We start from the raw sequence: 14,581 nt of genomic DNA, 5'->3' as shown, positions 1-14,581 counted from the left end.
TGTCACAACAAAGATTGAAAACTCAAGTTGAAGCTTTAGAGACCGCGATGAGGCTGCATGAGACCGTGATATAGGATCCTAACCTAGGAGTTCAACAGATCCATGCACAGTTGAAAAACTTATGCCTTGAGATGCAGAGTCTGAAACAGGACAGGACAACTCACCTGGAAGTGCGCGAAGAAGTATGGTGCGTAAAGTGCAAGGGTCAAAGACATGACAAGGGCCACTACCTGGTGTTCACAGATTACCTCGCAGGAGGAGGGCCAATGCCATTGAGACTGGAGGCAAAAGCAGGACCTAGCGTGGTGCCTACTTTGTGGTGCTTGATTTGTTAGATAGGAGAAAAACATGTTACAGACAACTATCATCTGTTGTAGAAGTACATGCAGAACTTGTAGCAGCTGTTCTATAATTTCTGTAGATAAGTGGAACTCCCACCTATAGAGTTCAGGCTGGAACATGACCCCTTGACCAGAACGTAGGAATGGCACGAACTGGAATTCAGGGGCGCGGATGAGGCAAGGGTGGAGGAGGACCTGGAAGAGGTCGCGGACAACTGATATGTTACAATTGTGGGGGGCTAGGACATTATGCTCGTGATTGTATGAATCCAACATGTCCATCATGTCTGTATTGTACCTTGTTTGATCATGAAATGGAGGATTGTCCCACATTGATAGCTAGGCTACGCGACAAAGGAGCGCTCCAACCTCCCCCGACTCAGAACCTGCAAATGATGAGGTCTGAGCCACGCGAGGAAGACCCTAATGTGAACATTGTGCTCCAAAGTGGAATTACGACAAGAGATGATAAAGGCAAACAACTTGAAGATAGTACTTGGGTTCGCAAGGCTCCAATGAAAGAACCAGAGTTTGATTTGGAGCGCGCTAAGGAAACCTTCATAGAAGCCAAGAAGAGCTTTGTTGATGCCTCCACTTAAGGAAGCAAAGACAAGACAGAGCTAGAAATGGACCCATAAATGCTAACGATGTTCCTAAAAAAATGCATGAAGCTACTACACGACAATAAGCCTGTAAAATTGTAGGAACTCATTAATAGATGCGTTGGGACCGTGCTAGGAGAACCGCTCGTAGTCCAGAAGATTGGAAAGCATGCTTCAAGGACGGGAGGTTGACCACGCAGATTGGAGAATATGAAATGGACCAAGTGATTCTGGACCTAGGATCAGATGCAAATGTTTTTCCGAAGCAAACATGGGAGCGCATGGGAAGGCCTACGCTGCAATGGTCTCCTATCCAGCTATGAATGGCGAGCTAGCAAAAGATCATACCTATGGGGAGATTGCAGGGAATCATCGTGGATATTGAAGGGGAAAGCACACTAGCAGAGTTTGAAGTGATAGAGATTGTTGATGACAACAATCCATACCCTATGCTCTTAGGAATCGATTGGGCCACTGACATGAATGGGGTGATAAATCTAAAGAAGCGCAAGATGATTTTTGAGAAAAAGTCCCTGCACATAATCGTACCTTTGGACCCCGCTGAGGGATCGTGCTACACTGAGCCAGTGCACGACTATGAAAGTGATGACGACTTAGATTGCATCTACAAAATAACTGCGTGAGAACAAGACTGGGTAAATCCCACTGCAGATGGATGACTTTCATGGGAGCGCGACAACTCCTGTACTTCAGATTTAGATGAAGAAATAGAGTGATGACAGAATAAGTTACATGAGGTAACCACACTTAACTGTACTATGATGACAATATTGCTGCGTTGCGTTTCCACGGAAATGAGGGATCTACCTATTTATGACAAAATAGGTGAGGTAGATGGATTCTTGGACAAATTTGAAAAGGAGGTACCAAAGAAGCAATGTTTTGAAGCCTTGAATTGGGTACTACATGCTATACCCACGAAATGGTGGGGTACGCACAAAGGGAACTTCGAAGACTGGTGCATCTGTAGGAGGATGATGTGCACATGGTTTGGAAAGCTTACAAGGTGAATGACAGATGAATGCGAGCGATGGGATGGTCCCCACACACATCTGTGCAGGTGGGTACAGGTATATGGTAAAAAACCTGTGCGGATACACATGAGGTTCGCATTAGGAGAAACGGTCTATAAGCATGGGTTAGGAGGGAAAATGTTGAACAACTCTTCAAGATGGAACAACAGAATGCGGAAAGAATGAGCATGTAGAAGGTTATGCCCATGAGAGCATTTAATGAAGTGTGCAAGGCCTTGAACAAGGTATGTAGGGCACAATGAACTGATTGGGACCTGCACATAGCAGAAGTTCTATGGGCTTCTAGGGAAACATGCAAGAAACTGACAGGACAGACGCCTTCTAGGCAGAGTTGTGGTATGAACTCTGTACTTCCAATGGAGTATCATAGGCCTGCTCTGCACATAGAGCCATCTGTGGACATGGAGGATGGCGGTACCTTGGAAAATGGAATCGCGTGAATGGAAAAAATTGGGGAAGTACGTGTGGGACCTGATGAAGAAATTCAACATAATGATCTTTGGTTCCCAGAACACATGAATGAAAAAACCCAGTTGAGGGAGAAAAGTGCCATGGCAGAAGAAGAAGTCAGGAAGCTGGAGGAAGGAGTAAAAAGGAATTTTCTTGACAAAAAGACTGTGTTGGGGAAACAAGATGTGCGTGATTACGATGAAAAATTCAGAGACTACCATCAGGAATTGATCAATTTAATGCCATGGATTAGACCACGTATTACTAAGGGGATCACAAAGGGTGGGACACTGCAAATGGTAACTTGCACGGTACTAGTATTGAAGTCAAAGGAGAACTTTTCCCAGAAAAAGTGGATGATGATCGGGTGAAGCCGTATACAGGTGGCACAACCACTTGAATAGCCATGGAAAGAATAGTCTTAGCGCTCCAGGCAATTGAAAAGAGGCGTAGGACTATAAAAAACTCTGCCTGAGAGCTACGCGATGTCGGGGCTACGCATAGAAGCGAAGTGTCATAAGGTCCACGACTATGTAAGGGGGGTTGTGCTGCCACACAAGATGGTTGGAAAGTGACCATTATAGTCACTATGATGTGATGCTTGATTTGAGACCAAGTGGAGTGGGCGGCAGGCATTTAAGACAAGACTTATGGGAAAGATTTGGGAAAATCTACTGCCAAGGGAGCATTAATGGACTGGATTCGGGGGGAACAATCAAATTCAAATTCAAAAGATGCTATAAATTGAAAAGGGCTGCCCAACAAACAACGCTTGGTCATTCGCGAGTTGAGTTGTCATGTGCCACGTGTATTCCGAGCCGATACTTGTTTTCCCTGTGGAGAGCGTTGTTTGAGCACCTAGTTAAGCAATTGAGAGACTTGTGGACTCACGAGATGTCAACGTCTAGAGCAGTCGGAGAAATCACAGAAATGACTGCTAAAGAAGCCGCGCAGGCCATGACCATCAGAGATGCCATTGAGAATGCCAAGATCATTGTAGAAATCCCTAAATCCCTATGCACACTGAGACCAAAGAAAGATAAACACTCCATGATTCCAGTGCATGTGCCCCCATGAAACTCGTTGTGAACCAAATTGACGATGGAACAAAAGGGGAAAGTGGTTATTCTAGACACCGATGAGGAGGAAGAAGACCTAGAGGATATCATAATAGAAGAATACGAGGACGAGGGCATGGAGGAAGAAACTTAGGGTGCGCCCCCTCTAACCAAGCTGCTTGCATATGTTACTCCGCAGAAGGGGAAGGGAAAGGTTCCCAAGGACCTTGATGACAACAAGAGCTCTCTATAGAGTCTGCTCCTGCTGGACGATATCATTTTTGAAGGCATGCACTTGGGATGGGTGCTGAGTCTGAAATTCGAATATTGGGATCTTGCCGACAACAAGAAATTCCATCACTTGGAGACTGCACAACTCATGAAGCCAAAGCAGAACACCACTACAAGATTCATAGAGTTGGAGCCATGCAAGTGGTTGCGTGGGGTCAAAAAGGCAGGGTTTTTGAACCTACTCTGGGTGCCACATTACCATTGCACCCAATAAATATCTTCGTCATAAGGCAGTAGATCTTCCTGGTGCATGATGGGTGTTTGTAGCTGGAAGAGCCTATCCCCATCATGGACCACCTAATCCATCGAATTACCTGACTCCCATGTAAAGGAGAAAACCCCGCATACATTTTGGAGGGTAAAAGCGGTGACTTGGCCATCGCGGAGGCCATGAAAAAGAAATACAAGCTAGAGAAGAAAAAGAGGGGCTACACAATCTCCAGCATTAGCAACAAGGTCGTCTAAGTTGCGATGCAGATACTGGCAGGTAATCTCATGCAGAAGTGTCGCGTGGATGAGGTGCCTACGCCAATGGTCACACTTGCCGAGTAGTGTGCAGAAGGGTTCAAGTTTAATTGGTTTGAATTTTTGTGCAAGGAGTTCCTAGAGAATTGCCGCGAGGCACAGGAGCAAGGGAAAGCCTTCCATTATGCATGGCTTCTGCCATCCATAGTGCTGGTGGATGGAGAATTACTTGAGGATAGCCAGTTCACCACAATTGAGAGGGATCTCCTGAAGGCTGCGAAGTACGCATCGCTATGGGCTACTAAAGATGCGCACCGGGTTCGCGACAGTAAAATATTCTGGGTGTTCATGGAAATGAAGATCAGGATGGTGATTAACCGCAAATCGTGGTTATCACCCACTGTCTACAATAGCCTATGAGGTTTGGCAAAGTTTAAAGCAAACTTTCATCACATCTACCTTAGGGTGCCCAAGGACCCTGCAAAGCAGTGGAAAGAACTACCATATATGGCCATCGACGACATGATCTTCAACATACTTGATGCGTGGCCACTGGAATGGCGCACTCCAGATATCTCCGAGTTGGTATCAGAGAAGTCTGCTACACAGAAAATGAAGGAAGAGGCAAAACTGTGAGTGGCGCAGTTGGTAGAGAAATGGAGAAAAGAAGCAGCATCTGCAAAGGCACAAGAGGCATGGGACATTGCGTAGACAACAACTGAACAATAGAAGGCCGTAGCAGAGGCACAGCAGGCAGCAACAATAGAGTGCGAGGGCCAAAAGTGGCCTTCGCCTTAGTAGGAACAGGAGAAGGAGATAGAGACAGAGGAGGGTGGTGCGGACCCACATATAGCATCGACACTATTAAAGAGCTAGTGCCTGAGAGAGCAGATGGGTCGCGTAAGAAGGTAAAAGCCTCTAAGCTATCTATCAACCCGATCACCCTTACTGGGGGGATCTACATGATATAAGCATGATGGTGCATGGTGTCACCATGGAGGCTCTCCAGTAGTTCGCGGAGGAGAAACAAATTGTGTTGGGGGCCCTCCGGTTGCACATTTAGGCGTTTCAGGTGCGAACTCCTCAGGCTAGTATGCTCTCAACTAGCCTCGTAGTAGGGACAACCGTAGCCGAGGAAATGTTGCGCACTCACACGAACAATACAATAGTGCTACTAGAGGGGGCACTAATTATAGCAAATGAGGCCAAGAGGCCTATGGTTAGTGTGTTGAAAGGCATAGGGATCAACATGGCTATGCTCCCTTGGGAGACGCTCTACGTTCTACATGATGGGATTACTGCAGAACTACGGGCTAGGGAGAGTTCCGCACTGCAGGTGTTGTGCAAGCAAAGGATCAACATGGAGCAATTGAGCTCGTAGCGCGATGAGGTTGTATCTTCGAACAGGAAGATGGTGTAGGTAATCGAAGAAGCATGCCAAATGGTCCCTGAGTGGGCCATCCCAGCAGAGGCAACCACAAAAGCGCGAATCCAGAGATTAGAAGCATGGGTGTGTGAGATGAAATGGCTAAGGTTCAACTAGAAATGAACCTCCAGATAGCAAAGCTATGGTTGAAAGCGCAGCCTTCAACTCCTCCATAAGTAAGAGAACATCATGCCAATGCCATTACAGCAGGGATGAAGGAGATCAGCAGTGCAGTATGGGACTGCACCAGAACATTGGAAGAATCGTTCAAGGTCCTCACCAATCTACAGGAGGACCCGAACATACAACGCTTAGAAATGGAGGAGCATGAGCTACAACAACAGTATGACAATGTCAAAGGAACTACACATATAGTGGCCCTCACACAGAGGCTCGTGCAAATGCAGCAAGCCAAAGCGCTTAAGGAGCAAGTAGACACAACGTGACACAAAGAAGTAGTTTTGAAGGCTCGTGTTGAGCCTTGGATCGATGAAGCCTTCACAATCACAAAAATAATTGAAGGCAAGCTCGTGGAAATCCAAGGGACATAGGTGCAGCTGGAGGGAAGCAGTTAAGCAGTTTCTGAACAATGCATTCAAGAGATACAATAGGCAGCTACTCAGTGGGCTGCCGACCTCGCAATAGTCTAAGCAGAGCTAGGAGGTCTCTACGCAAAGATCTTCGCACCAATAGAGTGACTCAAGGGTAAGTCACAATGTTTGTGTTGGGGGCCTGTTGGACGTGGAATCCCCCAAAGGCATGTTTTGGTGATTAAAGCCCAATTTTTTACTAAGTTCGATGCAAAGGCTCCGTGATTTATGGGCGCGGAGTGCAGAGTTGTAATTACGTCATAGGGTTGTCCACCCTTACTTTTGTAAATGTAATGTAGGCTTGAGAGTTCTACCCATGGTCCGTGGACCATGGGATTGTATAAATAGAGCGAGGCTCTAAGTTGTGGGAGAAGGAGTAGAGAAAATGAATGATGATGAATTGAGTCTTAGTTGAAGTGTAGAGTCAAGTCTTTGGGTTGTAGAGTAGGACAAGGCTCTGCAACTAAGTGTGAAAAGGCCTAGTAGTCTGTAGTTGAGTGCGCAGACCCTTGTAGTTGAGTGCACAGGACAGGTTGAGTTTGTAACGGATTGAAGAATTAATAAAGAGAAGTTCTACAATATTTCTGTGTATCTTTTCCTATTCTATGCATTGAAGTATATTGGGTATAAATTGTAAGTTTATTGTTTATTTGTTGTGCGAACTTATATGAATGTGTTGAATAAGTGAATATAATATAAAGTATCTATTTACGTGAAGAAAAATAATTGTTATAAGAATATAAGAAAGATCCATGGTGTGACTGGGGGAATAGTGCAAATCGCTGCTCTAGCAGCATGAAAGCCCCACAGCCCCTAGTTAGGGTTGCGCGAAGATGAATATAACAGGGCCATGAAGGCCTCATAGGCCAGGAAAGTGCTTGAAGCAACCTGTATGAATGTATTCACAGTTGGACTAAATCAACCCCTCAAACATCTGAAGTGTGCGGAAACCTGGTTCCGACACCCCCCCATACTACTTTGGTTGAGACCTAAATTTGAGCTCCATGGACTGTTTTTGAAAGGGCCAGTAGTACAGGGATTTGTTTGGCTAACTAACTCCAAACCTGGGTCAGGCCCCAACAAGCCAACACAAAGTCAGGAAGTTAGATGGTCGTGGGTCATGAATTACACTGGCCCAATATTTTATTGTGCCAAGGAGGAGGGTCGACCCCAACCTAGGTCAAAGGCCAGGGGTCAAGCCTAGAAATGGAAAAGGAAAGGGTGCACTGGTGAGTAGGGCCGAATTTTGAATGGTCTTTGGGCCTGACTACCATGTGGCCTGTCCACGGTGGTAGCACCTCTAGTCACTTGCTTTGTGGTCCATTGGATGGTTGTTACGTGGAGGGTAAGTTGATGTGGAAAGGTGACAAGGACTATATTTAAGAAGGAATAGATCTTGATCCGTAAGTCATATTTAGGAAATGTTTATATTGTTGGAATTATCTTGTTTATATTATCATAACAACGGTTTCAGATTGAAGTTTTAAAAAATTTAGGAAACGTTAAATTTTTTAGGTCTTGTTCCTATAACGATACTTTGGGAGTTGGATTTTCATAGTAACTAGCTTCTAATAAATCTAGTGGGCTTATGGGTTTAGGAAGGGGGGTTACAAGCGAGTATTAGAGTATCTGGTTTCAACACTTGGACTAGATGGGCTTTATCATGAGAAAGCTAGTAGCAGATTTTGTACACGGGATTTTGTAATGATTTATTTTAACAAAGATGATATTTGTTGAATTGAGGCTTCTGTGATCCATAATATTTATAAGTAGGACTTCGGCGTAAATCACAAATGTCTCTCTTTATGTGATTTATGCGGAAGTAATACTTATAAAGATGATATTTATGTGTTAAAAGTTAGTTCAAAATTAACCAGTTGGAATTGATATGTATCATACCACTAATTAAAAATTATATTTTAATGTTGATTGATGCACTAACGTGGCCTGTTTTGTTGCAGCTAGACTGTTATGGTAGCTCTAAGAGAGCAAGTTCAAGGTCAAGAGTTTGTTTATTTGATTATGATATTATGCACCTAATAGTTGTGTCTAAATGGTAGCACATAACAAGCAACAAAGAATTAAAGGATGAGGATAAGAGTGGTCTACTAAAGCTTCGGCAAGTCACATGAGTGATATGAAGGGGCACGAAAAAATGAGGAAGAAGGATAAGTCAGAAATAGGGGAGGAGCCAACTCTCCTAGCTCGTTGGACATCTTAAGTAGATTTAAGGGTGAGATATCAAACTTCAAGGCAGACAATGAAAGGTTAGTAAATTCCCAAGGGAGGCAAGCAGAGGTGAATGCGGTCATAGTGCAAAGCCTCGTAGGCTTACAGAGAGAGAAAACGCATGAGTCAGGGACTAGAAATAGAGCCAAGTTAAGCCCTTTTGAATAAGAAGATAGAAAAAATAGAGCGGATGGTAGCAGATCTAGGAAGAGGCACAAAAGTGAAAGTGAAGGTACTGTGAAGGGAAACATACCATTAAGTGCCTCAGAGGGAAGAAATAACAATCATGGAGATCGATCTTATCATCATCATCCTCATTGCCATCATTCTCATCATCATTATCAGAGGAAGAGGGGAAGGAATTATATGCCTAGTGGGTTTAAGAATGAAAAACCACCTACATTTTATGGGGAAGTGAAGAGTTCTGAAGATGGAGAAGATTGGTTACTTGGGATGAAGAAGTTATTCAAAATTCATGAATATTCTAAGAACATGAAGGGAAAGGTAGCCACCTACAATATGAAAGGAAGAGCAAACATACGGTAGGAATATTTGAAAAATGTGAAAGGATTATCAAAATAAAGACTGAAATGGAAGGATTTTAAAAATATCTTCAGGTGGGGGGTGAATATCTATTAGAAAAATATTATGATAACAAGGAAAAGGAGTTTTATGAGTTGAGGTTGGGGAATTTGTAAGATTAAGAGTATATTACCAGATTTATTGAGTTGTTGAGATATTTTCCATATCTCAAGGATGAGAAGGCCAAGGTTCAAAACTTTATTAGTGGGATTCCTATGTCATTTCGAGACTGCATCGAGTTCTATGAGCCACAAACTTTGACGAAGCCATCAAGGAATTCAAACACTATTATGAGCAAGCTAAGAGGAGGCCCAATTGTACAAGAAATTTGAAATCAAAGGGAAATGAGATAGACAAGAAGAAATGGACCAAAAAGAATCACTAATAAGAAAGAATGTATGACCTTAGTTGGTGGAGGCCGATTTCAACAGAAAACTGGTCAAAGGGAGAAATGAAGTGCACAGGTAGGCATGGGAGAACAACATGGGGTTAGGGCAAGAGAGCCTCTAGGATGTTGGGCGTGTGGTGAGAGTCACCATAACAAAGATTTCCCACATCATAAAGGCACAAGGCCTCAAATCCACTATGCACAAGAATCTCAAACAATAGGTGACAAAGAAAAAATCATGCTCATAATTTACACAGTGGTGGACAATCACCAGGCATACCACCAAGCATACATCATTGAGATGGAAGGTAAGTTTTCAAACAAAATTAGCTCTATTTTAATTGAGACAGACTCTAACTATAGTTATGTTAATCCATAGCTCATAGAAGAGTTTCGATTGGCCTAGTAATTACATGGAGAATCACAACTTGTTCAACTAGAAACAAGAATCAAGAGAAACATTAATTACTGGATGAAATCATGTACTATCGAGCTCACTGGAAAGTGTTGGAAATAATACTGAGAGGGGGGGTGAATTAGTATTAGCAAATCACTAACTTTTTCATTTCCATAATCAGATTCATATACACTACTTCAGTTAAGGGAACCCGCGTGTACACGCAACTGTGTTTAATGCAACTAGCGTATATCCAGTAAACTTATGATTCAGTTAATCCATTATATGTTGATCTTTATTTAGTGCATCAGAACTTCATTAACCACATAAATAGTAAACAGGTGCAGTAAAATAGAATAGATCATCACACATAAGAAATAGACATGAACACCATGATATAAGGTGGAAAGCCAATGCGGGACAAAAACCACTTGCTGCCGTCTTCCTTTAATATAAGAAAAACCTATTTACAATATTGTACTAGCGTAGACTCATACTAGTAAGTAGGCACCCACTTGCAGAAGGCTACAACCTTCTCTCGTTCTCCAGCTGCTACTGGAAGGGAGCTACGATCCCCTGGCTCTTGTACTAGCCGATATGTTTACTAGTACGTAGGCACCGGCCTACTAAAGGCTCCAACCTTCACTCGTTTTCCAACAGCTACTGGAAGGGAGCTCCAACCCCCTGGCTCTTGTACTGGCTGATATGTTTACCAGTACGTAGGTGCCTGCCTATAGAAGGCTACGACCTTCTCTCTTCCTCCAGGGACCACGTTTCATAAATTTTCATACTGGATCCATCAATACAAAATCAATCACCATTGAAATACGACCATCAACTATATTTGCATCATCAATCTCTGAATCACCAAACAATTGAATCACTGAAACCCTGTCCAAAAAACCATAGTCACCAGAACACAGAGCAGAGCCCAGAACTTTGCAGCAACCACTAGAACCAACAACAACTTCAAATATCAAATATCATAATGTATACGCTACTTGACTGTTTTTGAGCAGTAAAAAGGGTCTTTTTCACCTCTATTTAACCTATATTAATTATCAATCCAGGAACGATTTGTTATCTCAAAGAGTGTACTCAGTTTGAGGTGGTCATTTGTCAGAGTAATGCTAGTAGTATAGTGCTCTAGATACAAGAGTAAATGGATGCTTGGAATGAAATCTACTTGCAAAAAGAAACCTAAGACTCAAATCATGCATTCAGAAAGCTACAACAATTTATCAGTCAAGGGTACAGTAATGGTAACTCTTCCCTCTATAAACTGATGCAATCAAAAAGTACTCAAAGAAAGGATCATCAATCTGGGAACTAGACAGCATGTGTCGATGTTCACTACAGTCTTAGACCTTCTGCACACCAAAGCAATGATAACTTCAAATGACAGGAAATGGAACAACAACTATCTTTATAAACAAGATTGAACAACAAAACCTTAACCTACGGAAATGAATGCAACAATAATTATAACCTACAGGAATTAAGTAATAGCCTTTGAATTGAACAGTAAACAGAAATGGAACAGTGGACTAACAGAAATAAAATATAGAACAACAACTTAAATCAAATATGAATGTACAACAATCCAGATTAAACACGCGACACACTTAACATTAAAAGGAACAGTAATATGAGCTTCGATACAATAAGCATGAATCATAGCTATAAAGTAACAGCAATTGCAACCACAACGGAACAACAATCCCGAATGAACAACAATCACAATTTAAGAATAAACCATACATTAATATTGGTTTAGGAATATACATCATTGTTAATCTATAAGTGAATGGCAATCTGTAAGGAACAACAATGTTATATCAATTTTCAAAAGGATCAACAATGTGATATAAAGTTAGAATGAATATCATAGCATTCCTGTTGCAGATAATAATATTACTTAGTCAAGTAGAAATAACAGAGCTGATATGTAAAATAGTAAAGTGCGTTAGATTACTGAACAGAGTAAATGGAAGAAATCAAACCACACATGAATCAGAAATAATGGTACAGGAGCAAGTGATCCACCAGGGCCAGGCCCTTAGCCTCCAGGGACTCACTGCTTAAGGCTACTCTAGAATCAACGATAGAACGACAACAAGGTTTTTATATTAAAACATTAAACAGAGTTACAATGAATTGCTCTTCAAAGAGAGTCGATGATCAAAGTTCAAGTACCAAGAAGAATTTCATAAAAATAACAATAGTTCTCCCCTCCAAGCTAACAGTGCTACCCCTTCTTATAACAGTCGAGTGGCGATATCAATGATATAGAGGATTGTTAAGATAACGATCCCTCAGGATCAAAGGATCTTGAGGGATTCACCAAACTGTTAGTTCTCAGTTATCCTCTTGTTCTTTTGTGCCGATTGGAGATCTCCTTTTCCTTTTTCTGGCTGTTATGCTCCAATTTGGATCACCTTGTTTGAACGCAGTTCCCTGTCAAAGGGACAGTAGTTAACTTGGTCTTGTTCTTTCCTTTGGGATGACAGTCTTCCATTTTCTCCTCTTTCTGCATAGAAAAAGGGTAATTATTAGTTATTTCACATTACATATAAATCTTCTAGATTTTATCATATTCTTTTGTCATATACCTAGCTCATGATGTAAAAAGGTTATGAGTTTTGAAGAAAAGATAACAAAGTAAATGAAAATAACATACCTTCTCCAGTGCTCAACACACCCCCTTGCTTACCCTTTTTCATGGCCTCATGAAAACATTGTAGTTGACATGCAATGCGGTGAGGGAGTAGGCTGGAGACAGGATCTCATGAGCAGGTCTATAGCCATGATGCCTAGCTAGGTGCTCAAAAAGATGTCTTTGCTGGCCCTCAGGCATTTCGTATAAGACTTGGTATCTTGGTGCAGGATGCCAAATGACCAGAATTCAGAACCTACAACCTAACCAATATGGCCCTTCTGTCAAAATAAGATCACCATAGATGCCCAAGCGATCAGTGACTAACTTAAAGTTCTCATAGTTAAACGGTTCCCTGTGTTGGATATTCGGATTAGAAGTTTGATGTCAAAATTTAGCAGCTGCAATGGCAAAGTATTTGATGGTAAAGAAGTATTCTATCCCTTGCCGATTGATTGCTTTATGAATGGGTCCTAATGTTTCAATAACGCCTGGAGTCCTCATTAGGTTCCTATGTTTATTCCATAACTACAATGGATCTCTAGGCTTAGCTCTCACCCATAAGTCTAATCTGTTTTCTTGTATTTGGAAGGCATTATAGGATTTAAGCCATTTTATTTGATTAACTCCAAATGAAATAAATGCCTGCAGTTGGACATCCCCAACGAAAGGGCTAGGATCCTGCTCTGTTTCTTGATCTAACAAAAAGTTGTGCAAATAGAATTCGCATAATAATCTATGAACCTTTACCCCATAGTGCTTACAACAATTTATGAAGTCATCAATAGTGTTTATTTCTATAGGGGTCCCTACCTTAACAACTTTAATTTTCAATTGCGAATATCTTTCCATTAAAAATAAAGCATAATTCTTAGCAGGTTCTCTACATGCTAGGACGTCAGTATACAAAGAGCACAAGGTATCCATTTGTTTGATGACTACATCTAGCCTATGAGTTACCTTTGTGACTCTTTCTTCTTCCTTTCGCCATCCTTCAAAATCCTGACTTTTGGATAAATTGACATCCCTTAGCTACTGTTGTAATCCTTCATACTTTTCTCGGGAGACAGTTTGTTATGTAAGTTTTTCTACTGCTTGCTGGGCTTGCATCAAACCCTCTCGCAGGGTTACTGTCCTCAGATCACTATCCCACATAGTAGTTGTAAGTGGGAGGTTCACTTGAATCTTCTTATTGCATCATTCCATAGTTATGGTTCGAATTTCCTCAGAGGACTGTGCCTCTGTCTGAATTTCTTTGTCATAGGCCATTATGTTATCTGTTTGTATTTCGACATGGGTAGCAGCCGAATGTTGTTCCTTTTGATTTTGAACAACAGGCTGGACCTGAGTCCTCTTAACCTTTTTCCTAAGGGGTTTCGTTGGAGTGGTTGCATGCTTTACCACCGAGGTCCTTTTTTCTTTCTTCCCCATCTTCAGAATCTTGATTTGTTGTCAAAGTCGCGCTATTACATTAAGCAGTCTTTGTTGTTCCTTTTGTAATCTTTTGATTTCTTCCGTTTTATTGGAAGGAACAACTGTTCGCTCACTCGGGCCTGGACTTTCTCCTTGACCAATTTCTTGATTTTCCTCTTGGGGTGCTTCCTCATTATTCTGTTGATCGGGTTGTTCGGGGGTAGAAACCCTAGCTTGTTCTGCAATTTCCTGGGTAACTTCTTCTTCCCCCCTTTCTTCTTCATAAAATTCTTCTGGTGTATTCTGACTTGGAACAAATTGTTCCTCTTCTTCATCCTCATCATTTTTCTCTCCAGATGCACTTTCATCATGGCCAGAGTGATTCTCTTCTTCTTCTTCCTCGTCACATAATTCTTTGGATGCACTCTTATCATGAACAGAGTGCTCCTGTGGTTCTTCTTCAGTGTGGAGGTTTAGTGGGCTGAGAGGTTGAGTATATTCTCCCATATTGGCCAGAATCTGAGCCAATTCATCTTCTCGCAGTGGATTTTGCAACGGGCTTTCCTCTCGTTGCTCTATTTCTTCTTCCACCTGACCAGATTGCTCGGTCTCTCCCTCTGTTTCTCCCTCATCATTCA

The sequence above is a fragment of the Pinus tabuliformis genome, chromosome 2_2 (genome assembly GCF_031772625.1).
Source record: "Pinus tabuliformis cultivar Carrire ecotype Pingquan chromosome 2_2, CPIR1, whole genome shotgun sequence".
Classification (NCBI taxonomy): domain Eukaryota; kingdom Viridiplantae; phylum Streptophyta; class Pinopsida; order Pinales; family Pinaceae; genus Pinus; species Pinus tabuliformis.
Note: the sequence above shows the minus strand (reverse complement) of the source record.